This window comes from Penaeus vannamei, chromosome 38 (assembly GCF_042767895.1).
Source record: "Penaeus vannamei isolate JL-2024 chromosome 38, ASM4276789v1, whole genome shotgun sequence".
In the NCBI taxonomy this organism is placed as follows: domain Eukaryota; kingdom Metazoa; phylum Arthropoda; class Malacostraca; order Decapoda; family Penaeidae; genus Penaeus; species Penaeus vannamei.
Window position 1 is genome coordinate 28,117,727 of NC_091586.1, and position 5,788 is coordinate 28,123,514.

Genomic DNA, 5,788 nt, shown 5'->3' on the forward strand with positions numbered 1-5,788 from the left:
GTGGCATTTTATTTTATCCTTATACCTCATAAAGAATTTTTTTCTTTCTCTCTTTTTACTGTCATTATAAGGTAGGGCATTTGGATTTGTCCTCTATTCAGAATTTTTTATGTCAAGAAATAAAAATTCCTACTTGGAAAAAACAAAAAATAGTAGTAGTATCTCATGTTATTACTCTTAAATTTCCTTTAAAGGGAAGGAAAATTTTAATAGTGAACCTGGAGTATTCAATAGCCTTTATCATTGTGATATTCATTCTCCCTTGACCAGCATTGGAAGTACCACCTAAGCTTTTAAATCATATTATAAAATCCCATTTACTGAAACCACCCAGAAAATTACTTCATCTTAGCACTCCAAGGTTTAGTGTGAAGTGCCATTTTTTTCTTTCTTTCCAGAGAGCGGATGCACTATAGTCAACAACAACTTTATAAAAGTGTCTTTGCCTTCTTTAATGTGGAGCATCAGGGACTGATGTTCTAATTTCTGCGATTTGTGTTAAAAAAAGATACACCGGAATTTCAAACTGGGTAAGCAAAACTGAAGCCGATCAGTAACCATATGCCACGCCACAAAAAATGGAACTGAAAAGTAGCACTATCTTGCTGTCTTTTGTGATAGGCTAAGAAATGGGGTGGAGTTCGAACATCCGTGTTGTTTATTCAGATCCGCAGAAATAGTTCTCATTTTGGGAGGGGAGGAGGGGGGGGCTGTAGCTGATAAAGGACAATTAAATAACAATTGTTCAGTGCTAATGTAGCCATAGCTGAAGTGGCCTATGTTTTTTCTTTATAAAATGAGAGGACTGGAACATACAGGACGGAAAGGTTTAAAAAGTGGCATATAGCGAAATAGATGATCGAATTGGTGCTTTTTTCCAGGACAACATGAGAGTCCAATTGTCTGTATGTGTGTGTATGTGGTAGAGAAAGAAAGGCAAACAGAAAGTTATACAGACAGACAGAGAGAAAGGAGGCAGACATGGAGAAAAAGAGACAGACAGAGAAAGTGAGACAGACAATTCAATTCAATTCTATTTATTAAAGTGTCATGATACAATATATAGATATATACATATATATTGCATTTGCATCCAGTCCTTTAGGACTTACTCAGACACTGAGGTCAGTAACATTTACGTAATGATAGTAATGATACAGGAAAAATATTAAACTATCTAGTTTATATTTTGTATATATAATTTCAGGCAGTGAATGATAATACAAGTTGCTAGTTGTCACAAAGTTTCGAATGAATCAGGTAAGAAGGTTCCTTTTCCCATATGCATTGATAATCTGAAAGACTATCTGAAACACTATTCTCATTTCTAAGAATAAATCCGAGATTACATTCATTGTCGAAATTTGTAAAATCATAGACAAATTGGTTACATTTGCTCATCATTTCCGTCCTGAAGTCTGCATACACCTGTCGGACATCCTGACATGCCCCCACCTTTTCTACTGATGACCTATTCTTCCTCAGATGCATAAATATCCTTCATTCACCTAACCACCCTTTATCCTTAACCCTTCCTTTATTCAATACCTATCCTACCCCATCTGCCCTTCCTTTCTACTCCTTTAACTACTGTACTATCATACAATATATGACTGTTGAAATATGACATTTTAACTCTAACAACGAACTTTAAAAAACCCTTCCACCACAATAAAATACCATAGTGCTATATTGATGTCTAGCATATATATTTCCTTGTCATTATTACTTACTTAAGACTGTGTACGGTGGGCAGTCAAATAGGAAATAAATCTCATCAATTTCCCCATTTTCACAACAAACACAGCCCGGTTTCTATTCTAAATGGCAAGATTCCTCTTCTTAGCTGTGCGAATATTGACCTAGCACTTCCAGATAGATGTCTTGTTGTGTAGGGTTCAGGCTGAATTTTAGTTTTGAATTATTTATATGTCCTTAACTTAGGTTTTTATGTATATCCCTTAAAAGTTGTAGCTCATGGATTTCAATTAATTCAGACTTAAACTGGTTAAGGTTTATAACTTTACTATTGTCTGAATAAATCTTTTGAACACTTACTTAATTAAAAATGAATTGCTTATCCGAACATCAGCCAAGTTTCCTTTCATGTTCTATCTCAAAGATTCCTGAGCCAAACCATGTCTACCTTTCTTCGAGTACTTGGTGGCTCAAATCCCAATTCTCTTTGCAGGGCCTCTACAGGGCAGTATTTCTGAACACCAAGATATGCTCTCAAAGCTCTATTATGCTCAGCACGTTTGTCCAAAATCCCATGACATTATTTGCATATTTGGCAATTAGGAGTCCGGGACTGCCAACGACTGCATGGCTAGATCACCTGTCAGTACAGTAGAATTAAGATGTTTTACATTTAGCTCCTCTTGCAAATATTATGTCAAACCCTACTTCTCTCAATAACCCTCTATATAATTTTTTAAACTCTTCCATTTCTCAATTGCATAAGCATGTTCAGATATCGCATCACCATACTCAGCATATACTTCCATGGGCTTATCACTTTTGATTTTAGGTTTCAAAATGCGAAAGGAACTGAGGTGTATGGGCAGCTTCCCTCGCGTCGCTTAGGGTCCGGCGCGGCTCTTGCTCCCCGCCGCCTCACGTCCAGCGCGGCCGCAGATCCCCCTCGACCCGCGCCTGGAAGCCAAGAACTCCCGTGCGCTCGTCCTCCAAGCGCACGATGCGTCCCAGGCAGACAGGCGGAAAGGAAGAGATATAGATAGACAGAGAAAAAGAGAGACAAGCAGGCAGAAAGAGACACAGGGAGACATAGAGAGCAATGAGGCAGACAGACAAGATAAAGAGAGACACGCAGATAAAGAGAAAGAGAAGAGACAGGCAAAGTGACAGTAAAAAAAAAAGAGAGAGAGAGAGAGAGAGAGAGAGAGAGAGAGAGAGAGAGAGAGAGAGAGAGAGAGAGAGAGAGAGAGAGAGAGAGAGAGAGAGAAGAGGACATTCAGACTACGGGGCTGTAGGGGAAAAGAAGTTTCTCGTTGTTCTTATCGAATTTCCAGAATGTCAAATTTAAGTTCCTCCTGTGAATCTACAATGTTGGTTGACACGAAATCGGTGTCGAAGTCCGGATCAAATAATCTTAATTGCCTCTTCTTCGGTTAGTTTGTGGACGTTTTCAAGAAAAGTAATTGTTCCGTGTTCCACCTCTCCTTCAGAAGTCATGTGTTGTCTCTAGGTTCACCTCTCCTGTTGTGATGATTTTTTCTAGAAACAACTCTTGATACACAACACTGCGTGACTGCTTCGTGGCCATTTCGCCGTTTTCCTTGGTAGTTCCAGTACAGATAATCAGAGAACCCCAATTTGTCTCGTGAACATGCGACGTAAATCTGTCCACGAGAGAAGGTCTGCAGTATCTAACAACAATCCACATCTATCCAACGTCTGCCGCTGTGACTTGTTTATAGTCACTGCAAAGCTCAGTTTAACCGGAAATTGCTTTCTTTTGAAGCGTACTGGTGTATCTGTAGATATGAGTGACTCTTGATATGATCACTTGCCTCCTAAGATATTCCCCACAATATTCTTCTTTAGGTGCGTTACGATCCATCTAGTGCTGTTGCAGATCCCGCCTCTGCCTACGCTTCTCCGCCACTTCGTCTCCAAAATAGTCTGCAGCCATGTAGCTTCGCCATTCAGTAGTCCCATTGCCTTAACGGCCTCTCTGTACGTGCTATATCTAATTTCTTCCGTCGTTCTCAGGTCTTCAAAGGAGGTAGGACCTCTCTGCGTCAATAGCAAACGGAGATAGAACAGTTCTACCATTTTGTTGTTAAGTGCACGAATTCTGCCTGAAGATGACGTTGCTCGTGAGCATTCAACCCATGTTCCATTCTTATTGTCATCTGCGAAATGGTTTCGTATTTCATGGTACAGTGACGTCGATGCTAGTAGATTCGTCTTGCGGTTATCGAAGAAAGACGTTCGTTGAGTCGCCGCAAGTGTCTTATTCTCAACATTGTCCCTTGACATCCTTTCGTCACAGAACACTTCACTTTCTTTCTCTAGATACCTTTCCAGGGGTGTCCCCAAAACACCGTCACCGCCGAGGTCATTTCTGAACCATTTGAGCATTTTGAACAATTTGAAACATTTTGAATTATTCTGAAGGTCATATTTTCATTTATATATTTATGCTAATATGTATGTATGTGTGTGTGTACGTATGAAGCTGTTGCTGCACACGCACGGCCCGTGCATCCAAGGATATGGCCCAGTATTCCGAGGCGATTGTGCCTCTGAGACTGAGACTGGTGAAAGGTGAATGGCTTTAACAAAGATGCGAGGCATCAAAGGTCATATGACACAGTGGTATTGCGGCGAAAAATGTAGACATGGGTTAATGGTTAAAACAAATTGTGTTAGATGTCAAAGGTCTCGGAGCGTTGCAGGTGGGGGATCGAATGGGTCAGTTGAGGAGGGGTTAATGGCGAAGGCCAGTTTGATCAAATGGATTGTCTCTGTGTTCGAGGAAGGAAGAGCCACGTTGCAGGGGAAGGAGGGGGCATCAGGAAGAACGCCAGGAGGGGAAGGATCCGGAGAAGGACACCAGTGCGACAGAAGGGAGTCACGTGGGCGTCCGGGTGGGACTGGTAGGTAAGAATAACGGGGAACGAAGAGGGAATAGCGCACGTGGAGGGGAAGATGGGTGCATTAAGGAGAGAAAGGGACGGAGGAGGGTAGGGGAACGAGAGGCTGTCGGAAAATACTCTGAATGTAGAGGGAATAGGAAAAGAGGGATTGGAGGCTGGATGAAGGAGCGGAACATTCACTTGGGTCATCTCTAGGAATTTTTTGAGCGGGGAAGTCTGAGAAACAAGGGGTTTCTTTTGAGCAGAAGAGGAGACGTGTCCGGGGAGCAGAGGAAGAGGTGGGTGCAGGAGAGGATGCGGGGGAGGGGCTGGGGTGGGACGCTTGGATCGTTTGGGGCGCCATGTGAGGGGAGGCAGAGGGGGGGGGGGGGGCAGGACCGGGGGAGGGGCAGAGATCGAAGTATCTGGATTCAGACGGGGGGGGGGCAGTAGAGGGAGGATGGTAAGGGGATTGAAGAGGAGAAGGAAAAGCAAAGGGGAAGAAGAGACCATGCAGAGTCGAGCCGAGGGCTGAGGCCCGTGTTGGGGCGGTCCCCAACAAGGGGCCTCAGTCCGCGTCTCCTATGCCCCCCCCCCCCCACGATGGTAACGGGTATGGGACTGGCGGGAAGGACTGAAAGGAGGAAAATAGATCGGGCAATAAAACAATGAAGAGCTGAAATATCGGAAAACAGAATTGTAAAAAGAGGCAGACGCACAGGAGAGAGAGAGACTAACACGTGACTTCCCTTTTATTTCTTCCTGTTAAAGTACAGTGGTGGAAGCGGCCAGCGGCCCCTCCCGGCATGCGTTGGTCCCGAAACATTCGCTGGATTTGGATAGAAAAGGCGCGTTTCGTTCCGCCGTTCCTCTTGTTCAGAAAGCGCTTAATAAACGGGGGTTGTCTGTCCCTTCTTCCGTGTTCAGAGAACGAAAAGAAACAGGGTTTTCATTTTCTAGGCGTTTGTATTTTGTCTTTCCTAACAGGGCATTCGGCTTACTTTATCTGTATATATATATTCATGTATATGTATGTGTGTGTGTCTATTACCCTTTCTCACTTTCTTTCCTTCTATATGTACTATATGCTCAAATATATATATATATATATATATATATATATATATATATATATATATATATATATATATATATATATATATACACGTATATTTACTTCTAGT

At 42.3% G+C, this 5,788-nt stretch overlaps 1 protein-coding gene across 1 annotated transcript in view; it reads right to left on the reverse strand.

Moving 5' to 3' along the window:
• Positions 1-5,343: 5,343 nt before the first annotated feature.
• Tbh (Tyramine beta hydroxylase) overlaps positions 5,344-5,788 on the reverse strand; it is a 20,097-nt gene continuing 19,652 nt past the window's right edge. Inside the window, exon 12 of the mRNA XM_070116180.1 lies at positions 5,344-5,788. This exon is cut by the window's right edge and continues 275 nt beyond it. The gene's annotated coding sequence lies outside the window, so the exon portion shown is untranslated.